Consider the following 22,864-nt stretch of genomic DNA (forward strand, 5'->3'; position numbering starts at 1 on the left):
CACTTTAGATGTTTCAGCATCTTAAATCTCTTCAGTTTTGCAGCTAACAGCACAATGTGCTCCAGGTTCTTTTCCCAGACTTCTCCTTTGCTGATCCATGGCTCCCAAAGCTCAGGGTGGCCAGCCTCAAGGGGTGGCTGGCCCTGAGGAGCTGTCATGTCAGAGAGGTGGTCTTGGTCTTCAGTTGGACCAGCCTAGGGCCAGGGCTGTGTGCCCTGGGATCCCAGAGGCCATGGTCTGCCTGGAGAAGATTGGGTTCATCAAAATGACATGGAGGAAATAGCCTCAGGTTGCACTAGGGGATGTTTAGATTGAATATTAGGGAAAATTTCTTCACTGAAATGGTTGTCAAGCACTGGAACAGGCTGCCCAGGGAAGCAGTGGAGTCACCATCCCTGAAGGGTTTTAAAAGATGTGTAGATGTGGTGCTTAGGGACAGAGTTTAGTGGTGGCCTTGGCAGTGCTGGAATAACAGTTGGACTCCATGATCTCAAGGATCTTTTCCAACCTGACCAATTCCATGATTCTAATCTATGACTCCAAATCCCATACCTATGGCAAAGCAGAACTGTGAGAGCCTTGTCATCTGCATCCCAGGAGTCTCCAGGTTGTAATGAGATGCTGGAGATGCCTTGCAGCTGGTGGTGGCCAGGAGCAGCGGGGCTTTCCCACGGACACATCTTCACTTCTGCAGCAACCCAGGCCAGGAGCAGCCATCCAGCCCCACGCTCTCCAGGGAGCAGAGGGGCAGGAGGGCTGCTCCTGCAGGAAAGGGCCAGGTGTAAAACATCCTCCCACACCCAGCACCCTGCAGCAGCCCCTGCTCTTCACACAAACATCTTAAGAATACATTAGGGCTTTGGAGGGCCATTACAAAAAATCCCTTTCAGCACAGTAATATTTAATTACTGCTTAATCAAAGAGAAAGTCTAATTAAGGGGCAAATGCAGCCTATTGTATCTTAATGATTGCATTTGTCTTCTTTTATTTCAGAACTCATTCCCGTGCCTCTGAATCAGATCTGCTTGCCCCACTCTGCTGTGTAATTATTCCAGACCACAGAAGAAATGTGATTGTGTGACACAAATTGAAACCATGCCTCATGGAAATACGTGACCTTTCATTTTTCATTCAGGAATCCTATTTTCCTTTGCCAGAGCTCCCTCCCCAGTGCAGGCAGTGAGGGCAGGGCACGATGCACAGTGGGATGGGTTGGATGTGCCAGGGCAAAGCTCAGCTTAGTTCCTGCCCATACCTGTCTGCCACACCACCACACCAGCTCCCAGCAGGGTCCTGAAGGAGCTCGAGGAGATCAGCTTGTCCTGACCTACCCAGCCTGTGTCACTCAGATCCTTTACACCCTCCCTGCATGGGGCACTGCATATCCTCAACCTGCCAGACTTTGGTGACTGGGGAGCTCTGCATATGTGATGGGCTCAACTGCTTCTGCCCTTCCAGAGACAATTCAAGCCCAGACAGACCATGGAAGGCCAACACTGGCCACCAGTGCTGCAGATGCTGAGTGCCAATCAGGTCCCATTCAAGGAGCCCATGGAGAGGCAGGTGTCACTGCTGGTGTGATCTCATCAGCACGAGGCTTAGGGCTCCTCCACAACCAGACAAGCAAAGTACTAATCTATTCCATGGGATGCCCATCCCTGGAAGTGTTCATGATCAGGCTGGATGGGGCTTTGAGCAACCTGGTCTAGTGGAAGGTGACCCTGCCCATGGCAGAGGGGTTGGAATGAGATGAAGGTCCCTTCCAATGCAAATCATTCTATGATTCTATGATCTGATGTCTCTGCAGGTTGGTCTGAGGCTCCTCCCTGAGGTTCCTCCCAGCTGTGTCTCTGCAGCCATTCCTCTTGGCAGCTGCCCCAGTTTGAGCAGCTCACCCTGCCATCCTGCTCTCGTAGATGTGACAGCTCGACTCTTCATGGGACTGCACTGGGAAGTGGATAAGGGAACAATCTCTGTTAAAAATAGCTCTGCCAAAAAGATTGTGGAGCTCCACTCTGAAATGCTCCTCGTCTTTCAAAGCAGGCAGGGAGGCCTGGGTACAGTGGGAAGGCAGGAACTAAGGAAGGGCAAGCAGAGAGGGTCCTTGGGCTTTGCCAGCTGTGAGAGGTGCCTGCCAAGCCCCAGAGACACTCAAGTTGAGAGACTGGCATATGCTGAGTTTGCATTTTCTCTTACTGGCTTTTCCTTCAGCACCTCTGGGGACTTACATGCTGAAGAGACCCTGCTGCCAGTCCTGCACCCTGTGCTTCAATCCAATCCCCTGTGGAAAATCACTGTGAGGTTATGGCAGAAAAGCAGCGAAGGGATAACTGAATTTTCCTGAGCTGTGGGACAGCCCCATCCCTGTCACAGCCAGTGCCACGTGGAGCTGTGTGTGAGCACAGCCCGTGCTGCAGCAGCCAGCGCAGCATTTGCCATCGCAGCTCACACTGGCTGCAGTGAATGCTCCAGCAGCAGCAGCTGTGAGCTGCCCAGCTCCCACATGCACATGAGGGACACAGAAATCCTGCCCACGGCAGCTGTGGGAAGGTGGAGGCAAGCAAAGCTGCCTGTGCCAGTGGGAATGCCTCCGGTAAACCATTCTGAGCTCTGGGTTCCACCTTTAAGAGACCTCTGCAGCCCCATCAGCCCCAGCACTGACACCTGTCATGTGTCTGAGGGTAAATCCCAGGGGGATTTGGGATGTGAGGAGGCTGAAGCTGAGGCACCTCCCAGCCTTGTGCCTCTGCTGGTGACAAATGACCCATCCCTCTCCCGCAGCGTTATCAGCTCGGTGTTTGGCTATCCCACAGCACCTCTGCTCCCTCTCAGAGGGACTGGCTCTGAAGCAGCTTCCTCCTCCATGTAACCCGGCCTCAGGCATTTCCCAGAGAACACGGCCAAGGGGATTAAGCTGCCCCTGAGAAAAATGCAAACACTGGAGGAGCGGCTGCTTTGCTAACAGCTTGTAAATCCCCACTGAGATTAACCAGATCCCACGAAGATAATAATAATTAGGCTGTATTTAGTGCTTTACATGTCCAAACCCTTGGATGCCCAGGAAGCCAGGGTGCCCCTCGCTGGGGTGGAAAATGGGTAAGGAGCTTATGGCAAAGACATGGCAGCTTCTGTCTGAGTCCCCACACTTAAAGATGCTGGAAACCTTGGCCCTGATCAGGATGGGGATTGGGCTTTGCTTGGCACTGAGGCTTGCTGCCTTAGAACTGTGGTGGTGGGCACGGGGAGGTTTAACCATGTGGAGCAGTTATGGGGAGCTGGGGCTGATGAAGGCCGTGGCATGCAGGGAAGATGGGCAGCACTGCTGGGCTGCAGAGTGGGCTCCAGGCGCAGGAAAGCATCAATAATTAAGGATGAAACCAAAGTGCCTGAGATGCCATCTGAAATGAAGAGGCGCTGGCACGGCAGGGCACACTGGAACACAGCCAGCCAGAGGCAGGGGGGTGAGGCTGCTGGGGCTGCCCAGCCCAGCTGGTTATCAGCTTACAGCCTTTGAGGGCCACTGCCCTGATTCCTCAGGCTCCCTGCTCTCTTTGCCTCCAAAGAACTGGGATTTGAAGTAGAGTCACAGGAAAAGTGGGTTTGGGGAGAGACCATCAGCACTGCTGGGGTCACAAGGGACAGGACAGAGCCCTGGGGGCAGGGCACCAGGGACTGAGGGAAGGCAGCTTCCTTTAAGACATTGTGTCTAAGTGGGAAGGACCATGCCAGGCTTCACCTGTGCACCATGCCAGTGCCATCAGGGGCTTGGCCACAATTCCTGCCAGCTCTGCTGAAGGGGCAGCGAGTCCTGTGTCCATGGCTGCCCGTGCTCCCTCCGTGGGGCGAGGCAGGGTGGGGCTGGGGGCCAGCAGTGAGGGCTGCAGGCATGGGGGTGTCCCTGGCCTCCCCAGAGCTCCAGAGATGGCTGGCAGGTGGCCACAGCCGTGCTGGCCAACCTCCACCAGGCCTTACCCTGCAATTGTTTCAATTTGCTAATGGGCGACAACAAAACTGTAATTAACAAAAATAGAAGTCTTCCTGCATAATTCTGGTCAACGTTACCACTTGGCAAGTTAATTAAATGCTGAATTCCCCCAGCGCTGCTGGGTTTTTTTAATGATGGAGCCAGAGAGCTTCAGCAGCACAGTTAAACGTGAATCCTCTGTTCAGTGACTTGCATGTCTGAGAGGTTTGGTGGCAGCCAGTGGTGCCAGAAGCTTCCCAGCTTCCCCAGTTAGCTGCTGGTTACCAATCCCACCATCCCCATCAGCCCCCAGGCCCTTTGGCTCAACCTCTCCATTGCCTGCAAGATGCTCAGCCATGGTCTTTATCCCCACACAAACTGCTCCCCACAATCTGACCCCTGGGACTCTGCCCAGGTACTTATGCTCTTCAGCATTATTTTACACAATCAAAACAGCATCTATTAAAATACTGGGACAAAAACCTGTACAAAGTAAGATAAGCAGCATGAGGTACAAGTATCTCGCAAGCCAGATCTCATCTCCCAGCATTAAATGCAGTGAATCTCACCAGAATATTTCATTTATTTGCTGACAAGTACTGTGCAGGGCTCATCACTGTGACAGATGGATGCCTGGAAAATATGGAAAACACTTCTGGTATCTGAATCAAGATCCAAATTAACAAGAACCTCATAAAATCACTTCCCAAGCCCTCTTCTCAGCCCCACCAGCAGGAAAGCTCCCTTTAGGAGGGCTCCTGACAAGCAGACACCTTTCACACACCCTCCCACAGCAGAAATGGGGGCATCTCACCGTGTGATCCCAGTTCCCTGACACTCTGCATCCTTGTGCTAAGAACACTGCAGCTCTGACCGTGCTCTGCATGGTTTTTAGCACAGTGTTGAAGGCAAGGGACTAAGCCATGCTTGATCACTGGCCACTAGGGCTGTTTCAGACCCACCTCAGGCAATGCCAGGGGTTTGCCTGGCAGGTTCCCCACCTCATGCTTGATCACTGGCTGCCAGGGCTGTTTCAGACCCACCTCAGCAATGCCAGGGGTTTGCCTGGCAGGTTCCCCACCTTCCAGGTGCTCCTGTGCCCTTCCCTCTCTCAGCTCTCTTGGCCAGCCTCTCAAGGCAACCCTGGTGCTCACTCATTTCAGATGCCAATGCCCCAACACTGGCTGATGCTCACTCCCCTGGGATTCTGCCCATTCTCCCAGCTGAACTCTCCAGAGCCCCCCCAGATCCCCTCCCCACACCTCTGCCAAGCACCTTGGACTGAGCTGCCACAGTTTTGGGACACACTGGGGGGAAGGGGGTGTGCTGACCAGTGCCAAAGGCTCTTCTCTGGGATTCATGATTACAGAGGGCAGGATGTACAACAAAATCTGCACAAAATGGGGATGTTCACAAAGGGTGCTTTGAACTACCATGTGCCACCAGCAGACAACCACAGGCCTGGTTTTACCTCCACCCCAGCCCTTATCTCTCCTAGAAGGCTGAGGCAGTGATGGGATTTGAAATGAGGGCAAGGAAACAAAACGTGTGCTGTGATGACGGAAGCACCAGAGATCAGGAGGAGAGATGGAGTGCACAGAGGAGGTGCTTGTGAGATCTGCATCTGTGGTGGGAACACACCAGAGGGAATTCAGGTGCCCCAGTACCAGGAAGGGACTGAGACCAAGGGAAACTGGGGGCAGCATGCAGAAAGGGGCATGCCTGGGGAGAGCGTGGGGTTGTGTGTCCCACACCATCACTCCAGGACAGACAGGGCAGAAAGTGTGGGGTACTTTATTACCTTGATTGTGCCTTTTTTTGCTCTAAAACTACCTCAAAAACCTACTCAAGTTAGATGCAGAACTGTGTATGTGTGTTTGCTAATGCACACGTGCTAATGCAATGCTGCTTCTGAAGCTTAGCACGTGTGTAGATACACAAATAAACAAAAAAGGAGCACTAAATGAACTCCCAAACAGTGGTCAGCAGAGCAGGTCGTGTCTCTGGAGCCCAGTGCCCACACACTGCTGCCAGCCAGGCTGGGGGAGCAAGTGGAGCTTCTCAGGCATCCTTTCCCCTGCCTGGCTCCCTCACCCACGGGCTCTAACGCCACTCCCAGCCTAAGGCCACGGCTCCCAACTCCATCTGCAGGGAAAGAAAGGCAGAGAGGGGACTGCACACACCTCAGGCAGCTGAGTCTCCTCACTAATTGACTTCATTACCATCAACTGGGCAAGTTTTAGTGCAACCCCGGGCTTGCAGATCAGCTCCCCTGAAAGCCACCACAGTTATTTCAATCCCTTGCTATTTATAGCGTTTGACTAAGCCACCCAGTGATGTGTTTTCCAGCAACAGACTATTCTTATCTGTTCCTGTGGCCTGTCTCAGGCTGATGGAGCTGATGGTCCCTCCCCAGCTCTATTTTAAATGTGTGAGATGTATTGATGGCCTTCACACTGCAATAATGTGATTAAAAGCAGCACAGGGTAATGAGCTCTGCCTCACAGGGCTTGTTTTCTGCTTCCATCTGCTCCACTTCATCCCTCCTCTGTGCTGGGACCTCTCTCAGGTGGAAAATAGACACAGAAAGAGAGGATGGAAGAAGCTACACACAATGGCTGAGCACTGGAGCTGCTGTCAGCGTGTAGGGAGGGAAGGACACGGGCAGAGGCATCTCCGAGCCCTGTGACAGCTGCAGGGAAGATGGTGTGTATTGCACCAGTGCTCCCTCCCCAAATCTACCAGAGGGGAGCTGGAGCAGGAGCCAGGTGTCAGCTCCACAGCCCATCCCCTTTACTGGAGCCATGGAAAGGGGAAGGCAAGTAGAGAAGGGCAGCCAGATAACTAACAACCAGGTGCCAAAGTGGCCATCACAGTCCTGTTCCTGTCTCTCCCTTCCCTTGCACGTCTCATCCCAGGGATTATGCTCCCTGCTCCTGGCTGCAGAAGGGATGAACCAGCCCTCCACAGCAGAGCCTGAGGGTCAGCAAACAGCTCCCATGGGGCCTCCCACCCCGCGGCTCGATATCCACATAGCCAGAGGAGGATTATTCCAGCTGAAAGTCTCTGACTGATGAGTAATAGCAGCGCTACCCTCCGCTCGCCTTCGAGGAACAGCTGTGCTCTTGCCAAGTCCAGCTTATTGCACTGCCGCAGCCGACGGCCGGGCCGGGAGCGCCGCCCCGCCAGGGGAAAGCACGCAGGCCTCTGTGACCACAGGGCTGCACGGGGGCTGTCACCCTGTGACCACAGAGCTGCAGGGGGGCTGTCACCCTGTGACCACAGAGCTGCAGGGGGGCTGTCACCCTGTGACCACAGAGCTGCACGGGGGCTGTCACCCTGTGACCATAGAGCTGCAGGGGGGCTGTGACCCTGTGACCACAGGAGATGCAGGTGGGGCTGTCACCACCGTGACCAGCCCGGAGCACCTGCAGCTCCTTGCCCAGATGCAAACCCCACTGGCTATGACCTTGGGTCAGGGCATCCCATCCTGGGCAGTACCTCCTGTGGCAGAAGTGAAGGTGGAATCATAGAATTATGGGATTTAGGTTGGAAAAGAGCTCTAAGATCAAGTCGAACTATTAGCCCAGCACTGCCAAGGCCACCACTGACCCACGTCCCAAGTGCCACATCTGCATGTCTTTTAAATCCTTCCAAAGGTGGTGATTCTACCACTTCCTTGGGAAGCCTGTTTCAGTGCTTGACAAACTTTCTGCAAAGACATTTTTCCTAATATCTAATCTAAACCCCACCCTAGGACAACTTGAAGCTGTTTCCATTATCCTAGCATTTGTTATTTGGGAAAAGAGACCAACCCCCTCCTGGCTACAATGTCCTTTCAGGTGATTGTAGAGAGTTGAAATTTCCCCCTGAGCCTCCTTTTCTCCAGGCTGAGCCCCCCCAGCTCCCTCAGCTGCTTCTCAAAGGACCTGTGCTCCAGACCCTTCCCTGCACTGCTGCCTGCTGCAGTAAATGGATGGACTTTTTGGAGTGCTGACCTGTGGACAGGTATCCTGCTCTGCTGACCCCTGGGCTGTTCCAGGGCTCCCAGCAAGGGTCCTTCCCAAATCTGGCTTGAGAGAAGCTGAGGAAAATGCCACCAACTTTTCCATGTTGTCAGAAACTATGGTGTTAATCAAGTTCAGATTACTTTTTGATATTGTTATTTCACTGCTGGATCCCAAAAATTTTATTCCACAGAACTGGGAAGGCAGCTCACCTTGACTGATCAAATGCCAAGGGGCCAGTTGGACAACCTGTTTGGGACATCTGGCTGGGGCCCCAGAATAAATCCCTGGCCCTGGCATCTGGCTGAAGCCCCCACAGCCAGCAGCTCCCACCCTGGAAGCTTCTCATCACCTGCATCCCTGTGCAGCCATAGCCACGAGCCAGGTCCCCCCCTGCTCATCCCTGCCCATCTTCCATCCCCTCCAAAATTAGGGCAGCTGCTGTGGCAGGAAGCACCTTCTGTATTTTTGGAGCTTGGAAAAAAAAATCCTTTTTGAACGGCAAGAATGTTTCTAAGTCAAAGGATTGAAACTATTTTGCAATCAAGGAAGTGTATTTCCAAACGAGCTGAAGGCGAGAGCCTGGGTGCTGTGTGGGCTGTGTGAAGGGGCTGCTAAAAAAGGGTACACAGCTGTCCAAAATTTGGAAACCGGTGCTTTTGCAGAATATATATAGACATCCCTCCCCACTCAACATATTTCCTTCCAGTTCATTAGATTAAAAAAAAAAATTAAAAGAAATCAGTAAGATATTGAGGAGAGCACTTTGATGCTTTTGGCTTGTCTAAAAGCCATGGGACCAATTCCCAGGGCTGTGCGTGAGCATCCATTGCCCTGGGAATGGCCTGCTGAGCAGCAGGGTCACTGCCATGCTCCTGCACTAGCACAGCCATCCAGAAAGAAACCAGCTGCCTTTGGGAAGGGGAAGCAGAGGTGCCAGCTCCCAGCAGGGCAGTGGTGGTGGAGATAAACATGGGTGGGTTTCCCTGGAGAAGCTGAGGAGACACGAGGCCAGCCCCCAACCTCCTCCAATGGGCCATTCTCTCTGTTGCTGTCAGCCACTCCCATCTGCACCTGGTCACCCCCAGCACTTTGGTCCAAATTTCACATTTCATCCTTGATTTCCCACCCTTGAGTTGCCACCACTGGGTAGCAGCTTTGACACTAATTTGTCTCTGATGTTATTTCCAGTCTGGATGTGCTCATGTTTTTTTTCTTGGCCATTGGCTATCACCACACATCCTCTGCTACCTTGACCATTACCTGATGTTTCCTGCAATGAGCAGGTGGAGATAAAACTGCCCCTGGCCTAGGATGGGCTCAAGATGGAGCATCTTTCCAGAGAAGTGGGAGAAAAGTAATGTCCAGGTTGGACAGCTGGAGGTGCAATGATGGGAGGTGACACGTGAGCATGTGCTGAGTACTTAAGAAAAAGGAAAATAGGAGGAACAAGGAGCAAATCTGATGCTGAAAGCAGTTTTCATTTTCCTTTTCACTGAGCCTTACTATTCCTCTCTGTTTCATCTCAGAGAAAGAACTAAATTAACTACCAGCTCAGTTCCGAGAGACTGGATCCAAATGGATGAAGTATTAAGAAGATTTTCTGTTCACAATAAAATCCAGGCAACAGTATTAAAGCAGCAGAGGGTTTGGTCTGCTTTCACAGATTAGCTATGGCTGTCCCAAGGACACCAAGCTCTAATTTTCCCATTTTGCTCCAATGTGAGGTTTATAGAGCTGTCTGGATCATTTACAGTCATTGCAGAGCAGGCTGGGATGACCATCATCTGACCATGTAGAAGAGAGGAACACAGCTCTTGTTCTCCACCATGTCCAAGCTCCTGTGCCTTCTCACCCACACACAGACCAGTTGTTCCCAGCACACCCTCCCTGAGGACTGCTGGGCTCCTGCTCTGCCTCTGCCAGGGATGCACCCCCTGAGAAGCTGCATTCTCAGCAAGCTCCAGTGCCATCCAGCACAGCTCCCCCTCCAGCAGCCAGGAGCCTACTCTCCCCAAGTGATAACAAAGTAATATATTGTTCATTTTTGCCTGAATCGATCTGGGCATGCATTGTAATTTACTCTGTGATCGGGTACTCCTCAACGAGATTTATCAGCCTGCCAAGCAGCCTTATCTCTAACAGTGCCCATTATCAGGATGTATTTCTCAGCCAAGGTTAGCAGCAGCAGGAGCATCTCTGAACACCAGCTGCATGACAATAATCCCACAATAACGCCCAGGAGATGTGAGCAGCTCCAGCAGAGCCCATATCCAGTCACCATGGACCCCACTCCCATGGTGCAGGTGCAGGGTGCTCCTCCTGGCTATTTCACACATCTCTGACACGGGAACTGGGACTCCACAGAAGCCATTTGAACCCACATGCAGAAGATTTCATGTCTGCAGCAAAAAGAATACCTGCTAAGGGAAACCTGGCCAACTCTGCAGAAAACAAATACACTACTCTGTGTGTTTTTCCAACAGAATGGAAGAAAACCCAAAAAAAGCTAAGTTTATCAGAGGAGTCTTATTTAACCAAAACCTTCTTTTTTCATAGGCACTAGTGTTGACTAAAATATCCAGCCATACAACTAGCAATTTGCTGCATCTGATAAAAGCAGATTCAAGCTGTCTGATTGCTCTGTTTTAAATTGCAGAGAGCCCCAAGTGTCTATCAGACACTCATTTCCAAACCAGAAGAAAATCAGCACCTCGGGAAGCTTTGGCTTCCTTCCCCTAGGAGCTGCTTCCCCTGTCCCCTCACCCCAGCAGCAAACTGGGTTTGAACCTCTTGCATGACCACAAGGGATCATTTCAAAGTAGGCTGGAGAGCATCAGTGGTATGGCTTGGAAGCTGAGGACATCACAAGCCAATATCCTGCAGTACCTGCACATAAAGCTTTAAAAGTAGTTATATTTTTAATATTATCCCAAGAAACAGCCCTGTGTTGGCAGAGACCAAAACCCCCACATGGAGGTGACTGAGGGTAGTCAGGGCTGCACTGCTAAGAGCCACCAAACCCCTTTTCCCATGGTCCTTCCATGGGGAGCAGATGCACCACTGGAGGAGACAGCTGCATCCCTGAATTTTGCCCTGAAATGCATGTGTGCCTAGAGGACTGGGTGCTTTGGTTTCTGTGGGCAGTGCTGCTTGACCACATTGAACAACTGCTGCTTCAAAAAAGCCCATGCACCCCGCTTCAGGCTTCAGGGCTGTGAGTCCTAATTCCATCAGCAGAAATATTTTAATTAAATGAACTACCTTTATGGAATAAATCAAGTGATAAGCTTGAAAAATTAACTCCCATAATCTTTCATGCTGCCGTGCAGGTCAATAAACTATTACACTAAAAGGCTGGGAAACGTTCTAGAAACATGAGTTGTTACAATGGAGATGGATGAGCCATTTTACTTCCCAAATTATACACAGCAGCATCCTTCCACACTCATGCCTTGCACACCCTCTCCATGCCCTCACCTGTTGCCCATGGCAGAGTTGGAGTGGCAGGGCCAGCATCTCCCACCTGCTTGGGGCACAGTTCCCAACCATCCTCCCCAGGAACATCCCTTCCTCACCATCTGGCCTCATCTTGAGTGTTTCCTGACTCCTTCCAGCACACATTTTGGGCACTTTGATGGAGTCAGGAATCATGAGCTGCCTACAGAGAGAGAATGTGTCTTGGTGGGGCCAATTCAGTTTTCATCATCTTCAGAACTTATTTTAAACTTAAGATTCTTTTGAAAACCACCTAATTTTAATTTGAACCTCTGTTAGGAATAGCTGATAGCCCCCAGCTGGCATGTGGAGATTTGATGGTGACCCTGACCTGGAAGGATGCTCCCATCAGCAGTGCCCAGTCTCTCTGGAGCCAGGAGGTGGGAACTGCTTACAGCTGCTGGGGTGGAAGAGCTGTCATTTTCCATCTCGAGAGTAAATGCAGCAAGAATGAAGCTGAGAAGCCAAAATGAAATGAAATGGTGAAGTTCACATAAAATGGTTGCTTAAAAAATTTAGAAAATCATATGAATCACATATTTACTCAATTTAATATGATCTGTGAAGGCATTTCCTTCCCCAGCTGCCCTTTCTGCAGACAGACAGATGCCTGTGGGACTCTGTGGCTCCTGAAGCCACAAGAGGAACCACCTCACCTAAACCCTTTAAGTAATTGAAGAAGCTCCACTTTAGGAGTAGTTCGGGGCCACTGCAGAAACCTGCTCCTCTAAAGGTTGGCAACACTCCCCTGACTTCCAGCCTGAAGAAAAACCCGGATTTGTTAAAAATACTTCTGCCTTGCTCCTCTTCTCCTCATGTCCTATTTGCTCTCGGCAAACAGATGACTGTTGGTCATACTTAACAGCTCTGAGTAAACCAGGGAATTATGTAAAGAGGGGAATTTCACAGCTCCTTGGCAGAGCCATGCGGGTGTTTGTTCCCAGCAGCAGTGGATCAGCTCCCTCACCCGGCTGGTGCTCAGCCAAGCACATCTGAGGATCCAGCCCCACAGCCTGGACCCTGCTGGCTGGGACAGAGCCCACACCTGCAGAGCCACGGGCAAACCCACACCACCAACCTGTTCTTGTATCCATATCCATACTTTGTGGGGTTATTCCCAAACCAAATACCTGTAGGGTTGCTTTTTGTTTTCTTTGAGAATATTTTGTCTCTGTGCCAACCAAACCCCTCTGAAATCAATGCTTTTTTGCTTCCACAGGCTCGGGAACCAGGTGCTCTTTGAGCTCCAAACAATTAAAATATCCTAACCAAAAAAAAGCCCTAAAACAGCCCTTCATGTCAGAGCTCAGAGACTGCTACTTATCTCCCAGTCATGACACAAATAATGGCTGAAGGCTGCTAGCTGTGGCATGGGACAATACAAAGCATTCAGTGATCCCATCTCATAATCCCAAAACAGATCTCTGAAATTAAGAAATCCCTCTTATTGCTCCCAAAGGTGTCTCCAATTCCCCCAAACCCTCCCTTTGTGTTCCAGTGTTTTGCTGTACTCTCTCTTCCAGTATCCCTTGGCAATGGGAGGTCTCTGGGCTAACTGTGCAAAATATTTTCTCTCCACATCCCCACCTCACCTTTCTTCTGGATTTTGTGCTGTGAGAAACACAAAAACAGACGAAGGATTGTGCTCTGTTAGGACACGGAGTGACTCCCTGTGCTGGGTATTCACATTTTTGGTGCAAAGAGGCCCCCAGAAAATCTACCTTTGAGGCTTGTCATCATCCCAGGGAAAAGGGTGGTGGAGGTGGTGCTGTATCTATTTCCTTACAGTAACTCCTTCACAAGGAAATCACTGGAGAGGGCATTAAGGGATGAGAGCAGCATGAAGGACTTGGACCGTTCCCCAGAGACTTAAGGTCTCCTAATGTAGGGTTTATTTCACTTAAACTGAGTAAAATTTGGGCATCCAGTGTCAGCAAGTCACCATCTGCCCCAGGTGGGAGATGAGCATCCCCAGGATGAGAAGCCAAATCCCTTGCAAGGCATCATCACCCTGAGTGGGTACCACTCTTCCCATCAACTTGGAGAGACAAACCTGCAGCTGGGGAGGGGGGCAGATAAAGCTCCCTTCCACTCCCAGAGGCCACAGCACGGCCAGCAGAGGGTCCCTGTGCCAGCAGGCTGGGCAGAGCAGAGGCTCCCTGAGCACAGCACCGCTCACCCGCAGCACGCTGCCTTATTTTAGCAGGCAGAGCAGATGGCAGTGGGAAGATGAGGAGGCAAAGCAGCAGTGAAGAGAACACTTTGGAAATAAAGCTCTGCTGAGGGGGTCTGGTGCATTTTGATGGTTGTAGCCAGACTGAGCTTTGAGGCAGCTCAAGGGTTCGCTGGTGGGGGACCTATAGCCATGGAGAGGAGAGACAGGGAGAAGCCTCCCTGGTTCCCAAATACTGCTTGGCACAGACAGGGACAGCTGGCGCTGGCTCAGCACGGCCTCAGTGAGGCAGAAACTGCATTGAAATAATCCTCAGCAAAGGAGGCAGAGCCCTTGCAGAGGCTTCCAGCCCTGGCAAGAGGGTGCTTGGGCTCCACTGGCTCCTGCCCACGGGGCTGGGGGAAGCTGGGACTGTTCCCTTCCCCTGTATCACCATGGATTTTTGCTTGGCTGAGCCTGAACAGCTCTCAGGGCTGGATTTTCCTTGCCTTAAACACGGAGGATGCTCTGCAGAGCACCCTGGGCTTTGCACCTCTCTGAGCCTCTGCAGAGCTGGGGGCCATGGCAGCAGCACCCAGGGACCAGTCCAGCACTGAGCCTGGACTGCAGGCTGTGCTGGGCAAGATGGTTTGCTCACAGCTGCCCTGTGCCACCTGCCAGCACAGCCCCCCTGCCCCAGAGGCTGAGCCCCACAGCACAGCAGCTGGGCTGCCCAGAGACACCATCCATGGGACAAGAGCCGTGACATGCCAGCCTCCTCCTGTCCCCTTCACCTGGCACACCCACTGTGACAGCTGCAGTAACCACAGCTGTGTGCCCCAGATCCCTGTGCCCCCATCCAACACACAAAATGTAACTACAGCAGCTGCACCTTTCAAATTGTTTCTCTTCCAAACACCCCAGAAAGTTGTTTAAGTTGCAAAGTATTACCTGGTGCTTTCTCATCAGATCTTAATTAGCTGAAACGATTTGCTTTGTTGGGGAATTGCTTCCAGGAGCTCCTGAAGAGCTTTAAAATCAGCTCTAGGAACAGCTTCAGATGGGAAATGTATTTCAGCCGGGCAGCAAGTCCAGCAGTGGGCTACACCTCTGCCCACCCCCATCCCAGCAAAATCTATTCTGCCACACAAAGAACTGTAGCAATTTTTAATACAAAGTTTGATATTTCCTTCTGCTGGTGCAGGAGGCTCTCCTGGCTGAGCTTCTCAAGCTGCTGTTTTCAGGCTGGGGGCACATGTAATTCCTGGATTCCTGGCATTGTCCTCGCTGGGAATTCCAGCTCCCTGCTGCTCTCAGTGCACCTGTGCTTGGCTGTGACTGCATCAGGACTATAAACCAACCACCATTCAGTTTGCAAACAACAATTTAACAACCAGTGTTAAATCCAAGGAGGATGTTTTTCTTCAAAGAGAAGGTGCCAGCATTCCTGTTAATGGGCTGCTTACTTATAACAGCTCATTTTGTGTACTGCCTAGAAGATCTCACTTCTCTAGGTGCCATTTGAAGCAACATATTTAGAAACTCTTGGCAGAGTACAAAGTAATAAATAATTTTGGATGTCCTTTTGCTAGAGGGCAGGCACATGAATTCCTACTCAGTTTCCTGAGGGTGTGGCTACACTCCCGCTTTAAACTATGTCCCATTTCTTATAAATTTTCTTATGCCTGGCCTGGATTGCCTTTAAAATTTGGGGAATTTCACATTACTATTAATTGGGTGGCAGAGCAGCCACTTGCAGGGACCCTGTGTCATCACCCCCAGTGCTGGAGGTGACCAGTCCCAAACAGACGCTGGCATTCCCTCTGGGAGATCACAGAATCCTAGAACAATTTGAGTTGGAAGGGACATTCAAGATCATCTACTTCCATCCCCCTGCCATGGGCAGGGACACCTTCCACTAGACCTGGCTATTCCAAGCCCCATCCAGACTGTCTTGAACACTTCCAGGGATAGGGAATGTCCAGGACAGCTTCTCTGGGCAACCTGTGCCAGGGCCTCACCATCCTCACAGCAGAGAGAAATTCAGTCTGCACTGGAGCAATCAATATCCTTAGGAAGCAGGCAAGCCCCTGGAGACACTGGAGCCCTTGCTGGCACTCTCCTTAGCTTTGGCAGTTTCTCAAGGGACATTCCCTAAAAATTCCCCATTTTCTCAGGGAATTATCACACATTTGATGGAGCATTTTATCCCTGGTGGCTTTTAAATATTGCCTATGCTTTCTAAATATTGCAAGGTGAACACACAAGGGAAGGAAAAGCAGAAGGCCAAGCTCTGGAAATGCCTTTCCACTGGAGCAGGAAAGGGATAAAAATCGAAGGAAAGGAGTGCAATCACTGCTGGATCAAGCATAAGCATCTCTGTTAATGCCCTGGCTTCCAATTACAATCACTTACGTTAATAATGGCACCTCCTGGCTAATCCCTCCTACACTCCCAGTCATTGGAAAGGAGATAGTTTACAGCCTTGTGTGAAGAAAGAGACTATGGAAGCACTGGGGTTTTTAAGGAATCCTGTCTCACCACCAAGGAAGCTGCAGCATGGCTTCTGTCTGCCCAGTGGAGCAGCTGCTCCTAGGCACAAAAAAATAGGGACACATAGGAAAATGAAGCATTTTCAGATGAAATGAGAGGGGCAGGGATGATGATCTGTGCTGAATGGGTTGACAGAGGGCCAGGAAATGAACAGGGAGTAGAAAATGGAAGGACATGCCATCCCTTCTTCTGCTCTGTGGAGAAAATGCAGATGGAGGAAGCCAGGGCTCACAAGGTCCTGTGGCAAGGCTTTTAAGTGGGTAAGATGCAGATGAACTCCCTGGAGGGGGTCAAAATGCCTGTAAAGGTTTGGTACCCAACTCCTCCTCATGTCAGGATGTGGGTCCCCAGAAGCCATGCAAGAATTTCCCCTGGGAGAATAGAAAATTAGTATAAATAAACTTATTTCTAGCATCTGGGGCTTTGCCACCCAGCACCTGCCCTGGGGTGCCACATGGGGACCCACCTTCAGTGAGTGTCTCACACCTCCAGAAGACAAACTGTCCCTGTGAAACATTTTCCTCTCAACTTCCATGGCAAATGTCAACCAAAAAGGCATTCAGTCATGTGTTTCCACTCAGTCCCTGACCCCTGTGACAGAAAAATCATTGGAAAGATGGCTGTGAGGTGGCCACAGGCCACACTAACAGCTCCACCACCGAGACTGAGAACCCCTACACATTACTGGGTAATGTAAGAATGAAACGTTGCTCAAAATATCCATTCAGAGACCTTCTCAGGCTCAGAGCCTCGGCATGCTTCAAAGAATGAGCTTGCTTTCATTTTCTATTTCACTTTGGTGTTTATTTTTGCTTCAGGCTGGTGCCATGCACCTTCCCCAGCTCATCAGCCCAGTAACCAGGCCAGGGGGAGGAGGAAGGAGCAGCTCCTTAGTGCACCTCCCTGCTCCATTCAGCTCTCTGCCTTTTCACATGCTGTGAGGTTTTGTGCTTTGAAATAAGAGGCTGAAGCACCCTGCTCACAGTGCTTCTCCTCAGTGCTGCCCAGCAGAGAATGGCTGCATGCAGGGAGTGCTGCACTGGAGCCCAGCTGAGCCCTGGGCACTGCAGCACTGCAGCACCCCAATTCCCCTGGCAGCATTAATTATGCAAAGCCTCCCTCTCCACCACAGAGCCAGGCTTTGTTTCACAGGAGAACACACTGCAAAGCAGGGAAACTTGAGGAGAGGGATGATGGTGAGGGCCCAGGTCCCATCCCACATCTCCTGGCAGTGCCACCTGACAGGACAAGCTTGTGTCCCTCCAGCAAAGCCCCACCAGCAACCTGATCACCCCTGCCCATGGCAGGGGGACTGGAACCAGATGGGCTTTAAGATCCCTTCCCAAACCATTCAGTGATCCTGTGACTTAATGGAGGAAGAACAGGAACACCCAGCTGGCCACCTCCTGAGCAGTAATTTTTAAGCTCACCAATAATGCCATTTCTTTCCATAGAAGTAAATGTCATTTCTTCCCCTGCCCAGCAGTGTTTTCTCAAACAGCCAGTGCACTCCCTGGGAGATGGGATCTTAGTCCTTACCTTGCATGGTTCACCCCAGCACATGTGCACTCAGGGGAACAGGGCATCCCAGCACACAGCAAGGCTGAATCCTGAGCTACACGGTGTGTGGAACTGCTAAACCAGGGTGAACCCCTGCACTGGCCGAGTTGTAGATACCACAAGGTGTCTTTCAGGTCCTGCTGATCCTTACAGAAGGACACAGCCTTCAATAGCACACACTCTGATAAAGGCCTGGACTTTTTTAAGCAGCACAGCACCAGTGTCCTTCCAGTGCCCAAGCTGCCCATGTGGGCTTGTCCTGCCCATGGATTTTACCAGCACAGTTTGGATGTGGCAGGAAAGGAACCAACAGAAGAGCCTGGCCTGAGCTAGCAAAACCTATCCCCAACAATCACAACCCATCATCAGCATTCCCACTGGATTCTTTCCCAGCATGGCCACACACTTCACCACTGGCAGCCCCTCTCCTTGCTCTCATTTTGTTCCAGGGACCTTTAAGATCCTAAAGTCTGCAGGATACAACTGCAAAATGCCACTGGGCTCAACAGGAAAAACAATGGTGCTTTGGTAAGTGGATCAACACCAGCACACTCAGTCTGAGATGCTCCCATCTCAGCTGGAAAATTGAGCATCTCCACTGCAACCCAGCCCTAAAGCTGTCTCCTCCTCAGCCCACTCAGAAATCCACTGTTACAAAGCCAATTAAACGCTCGATTAAGTGTCCCAACATGTTCCCAAATAAAGCACTAACATGGCATGTTATTAAAAAAAATAGAAAGAAGAAAGACCCAGGTTGTATAATGGTCTGTGAGCCCATCAGGATAAGCTGTGGCTGCTCACAGGGGTGGAAATAGGAGCTGAACAGCCAAATCCTCTCACCATCTCCCACTAAAAGAGCTGTTTCTCTGTCTGCCCATCACAGCTTTAGACCAAGACTCTGTTTTAGGTGGTCCCACCATCCTCATCATCTGCTGCCTGTACCTGCTCAGGGACCAGCAGCCCCCATGGTGCTCCTTCAGAGCATGCTGCTCCAAAGGATCCCTCCAATCCAACCCCCCCACACCTTTTGCCTTTGTAAGAGCAGTGTCCACCACCACCTCCACCAGCAGCTCCTGCTGTGGGCAAGGGAGAGCTCTAGGACACAGGAGCCCCCACTCTCCATGAAGCAGCCTGGACTCAGGGCCAGTGCTGCCATGTCCTACCAGACCCCAAGGAGCCATCTCCTAAAGCTGACCATCACAAACATGATCCAAGTGTGATCCAAACCCCTCTGATCCAAGCACTTTGTCTCCCAAGGTAGAGATGGCAATAACCTCCTGATGCTGGGTACTGCACTGGGGACTGATTCTGAGCTTGTTCAGACACTCATTGCTCAATGCAAGGCACAGCAGGAGCAGGAATGAGTGTCCAGGCTGTCCCCATTCCCCTGAGAGCTCCATGCCTCCTCTGTACCATTGCCCTCCTCTTCCCCTGCCTCCCTCCATCACCTCCTGCTTTTTGCTGCACCTGGCACAGCGTTAGGAGGTGACACAGGAACCCCCTCACTGTTCCCCATGCCAGCTGTGCCTGAGTGAGGTGCCCACTGAGGTGTGAGGGGACTTATGTGGGGAGCCAGGGGGACATCTCTGGCCTGGTGCTGCAGTGGACCAAAGCAGCAGAGAGGCACCAGGCTCCTTGAGGCACAGAGCTGCAGGGCTGCCCCCCCAGAATGGCTGCTGGCTCTGACTTGAACAGCAAAGGCAGAAACCCTGTGCTAGAACCAGGTGACCTGAATTTTGTGAATGAACTGGATTTTTTTGCTCTCCAGTTCATATATATATGAAACCCTTTCTGATATCTATGAAACACTATGTCAGCTTTAGCCTGTCCTGCTTCCTCTCTGTGCTTCCACTTTGCCTATTTCTGCTACCTTCAGCCTTTCATGTGCACAACAGTAGCTCTTTTCAAAGCTCTTCAAGGTCAAGAAAGTCCCTAACAGGGTGAATTAGGGCAGTTATTGATCTTCTCTCAGCCTTTCCCGGAGCTGTTCCAAACTGTGAAACCTCAGTCGGGTGATGGAAAGTTACTCAGGCCATTCCCATGTGGGTGAATTTTAATATTCATGGCACCCAACTGGAGAGAATATCCAATGCCCTTGCAGTGATGGCCCTGCACGTCTGTGTCCATGTCCCTGCTGCAAGGTCACTGTCCCTGTCTGCTCGAGGATGGCTTGAGTGACTTTCTGAAGGATGAGTCTGTGGAAGTTTCATGGACAGAATACCATCACCCCTGAGCAGCAGATCTACAGTACCTAGCAAAAGAAGCATCTGCTGGGAAAAGCTGTCAAAGCTTAGCTGGGGAGAACTGCCATGAAGATCTATTCATGTTATATGGGCAAAAAGCATTTCCCCAAATTTTTCCTTGTCACTTTCTAGGAAACCATAATCAATACCACCAGGATGAAATTTCACCACCAATTAAAGCAGAACCCACAGAGAGGTGGTGGCTCCGAGAACTCTTACAGATATTGAGAAGGACATCTGCAGTTGAGACTCAGGTGTCACATCTGCCCTGCTGCCACCTCACCTCCAGCACCACGGGCTGGCCCAGGAGCAATACTGACCTCCCCAAAGCCAAAGGCTGCCTGTTGTAAGCCCAAATCTTTTGACTGCCCAAGCCACAGTGAGCACTCAGGCTTTGATCCTGACATATCCTCTGACTTCCCAGCAAGACAGCTCTGGAGACACCTTGGCATGCTGGCCCTAGCAGCTTGCTAGCCCAGGAGCACAGCAATACAACAGGCAGCAGCTCCAAGTCCTAGGGCACAGCAAATGTGCTCTGGAAAACCAGCCTGGCATCGGGCAAGCATCGTTCACTTCAAATATATCTTCATTTAAAAGGCAGAAATCCCCTGCTTTGCTCAGCCACCGTCGCTCCTCTCAAAATATTGTTCAGTTTTATGAACCATTGAAAACAATCTGCAGTGTGGGCAGGGTTGCCTCAGAAGTATCAATCAGCAGGGTCCACATACAGCTGACATTTGTCCCTTAATAATATAATTGCAGCTAAAACAAGACAGGAACCTGGAGCTCTGGGCTTTTTTACTGATTAAAGAAAGGAACAGCAGTTCTTTAGATAATTTTAAAGTGGCCAGAAGCTGAGAGCAGGCACAGCAAGGCAAACCCCAGTGTGTGGAGCAGCCCCAGAACCTCCAAAAACACAACCAGCAGAAGAGCCAGCAGCAGACACAGAGCCAACATCAAATGGGGTTCTGCAGAAAATCCAGCAGCGAGGTCCAGCACAGAAACATGGATTGCACGAGTGCACCACCCACAGATGCTCCTCATCACCCGTCAGTGGGGACCCCACTCTTAATTCAGCTTGTCTGCAAGGCTACAGTGACCCCAGCCCCGTGTCTGCAGGAGGAGCTGCTGGGGAGCCCAGCGCTGCCCAGCCCAGCAGCAGGAACCAGCTTAATTACAGCAGGTTCAGCAGCACAGAAAACTCCTGAGTCACAGCGAGCTGTTAATTACCAGCCTTTAACAGGATTTGAGGGCTCAGGCCAGCGAAACCACCTTCCTCTCGTGCAGAGCTACTATGCAGAGCTCTCTGTTTGACTTAAGTTTATGTGACTGACCCAAATATTCATAGCCTCAGGGCTGGGGTATTGTTTAAAATCATGATTTCTGCACAAAAGTCTAGGAGAAACCCAGCGATTGCTGCATCCCGTGCCCTGCATCTCTGGTTACCTCTTTCTCCTGCAGAAAACTCCGGGTCCAACCCCCTGCTCACCTTTCAAGAGTGGCACTTTGCTCTTCCTCTTGTCCCTGGAAAGGGGACTGGGCCATCCTAGCTCCAGGGTCATCTGAGCTCCAGGGACACTGCCAAGCTGTCATTGCAGGACACTCGACTTAGGGAAAACAGCCTCAAAAGGGTGACTGACAACAGCTGCTCCCTGCTCCATCAGGAGCTGCAGAACATGTCCCTGCTGCCCTTTGAGCCTGGTAGGAACAGCAGGGCAGTAACAGCAGCTGGATTCCTATGGAAAAGTGATGCCTGAAGACTTTAAGCCTGCTTGTCACCCACCCTCCCTGTCACCCTACGGAAAGCATTCCTGATCGTCCCATGAAGGACATCGAGATGGAGAGCTGCTGGATCCCCGGCACAGACACCTGCGCTCCAGAGGGCAGGAGGTTGTTCTTAAGGCACATACATCCTGCTTTTCTGCCTTGGAAGGAGGGGGGAACGGCCCCAGCCGCCAGACCGGAGCTGGAATTTCCCCCCAGGACAGTGCTGAGCTGGAGGCTCTCTTAACCCCGCTAATCCTCTTTGCTTAGGAGCTAATTACATTCCCAGCGAGAGCAGGACCCTTGGGAAGGGGGCAGGGAGGCACAGTCCGGAGCTGAACACAGGCTGCTGGCTGTCGGTCCCCGGCAGCGAGGGCAGTGAGGCAGGAGCCCGCCGCTCCTCCCTGCTCCCTTTTTAAGCTCTTCTCCGAAACGGATGTGCCGACACCGAAATAATTTTGGCACAAAACCTTTCCTGGGCTCTCCTTCTCTAACCCATCCTCCGGCTGCCGGCGGTGACGCCGTGTTCTGCACCAAGGCTGATCTCACGGAGCTGTTCCCCGCTCCCCGAAGTCCGTTTTGCCAGGCATTCCTCCCCGCAGCCGGGCGCAGGAGCTGCCGCGGCTGCTGCCGCAAGGAGGGCAGGTCAGCCCATCCTCAGCATCAGCAGCTCCAACCTGAGCAGGGCAGCAGCCCACCCCCGCGAGCTGTTCTGCTCAGGGAACAATTTTATGCAGCAGGAGCTCTTGGATTGTGATGAAAAGAGAGGTCTGGGGCTTTCCAGGCAGTATTCGATACAGTGATCACAAGCTCCTTGCAAGAAATCCATCTGAAAGGGCTGGTTTGTACCTGGCTGCAGGTGCAAGGGGAGCAGCAGAAGGGGAACATGTCCCATGAAGGGCTCAAGCAAACGCTGCTCCTGCATCCTGTGATACCACATCCAGGATAATCAGAGAATCACAGATTTGAAGGGACCTTAAAGCTCATTCCACGCCCCTGTCATGAGCAGGGACACCATCCTCTGGACCAGGTTACTCAAAGCCCTGTCCCACCTGGCCTTGAGCACTTCCAGGGATGGGAAGTCCACAGCTTCCCTGGGAAACCTGTTCCTGTGTCTCACCAA

The 22,864-nt window shown here is 51.5% G+C and overlaps 1 protein-coding gene across 3 annotated transcripts in view; it reads right to left on the reverse strand.

Moving 5' to 3' along the window:
• Nucleotides 1-22,864, reverse strand: part of BSN (bassoon presynaptic cytomatrix protein) — a 65,168-nt gene that overhangs the window by 13,861 nt on the left and 28,443 nt on the right. The window lies entirely within an intron of this gene.

Source organism: Passer montanus, unplaced genomic scaffold (assembly GCF_014805655.1).
Source record: "Passer montanus isolate IOZ18808 unplaced genomic scaffold, ASM1480565v1 scaffold9, whole genome shotgun sequence".
In the NCBI taxonomy this organism is placed as follows: Eukaryota; Metazoa; Chordata; class Aves; order Passeriformes; family Passeridae; genus Passer; species Passer montanus.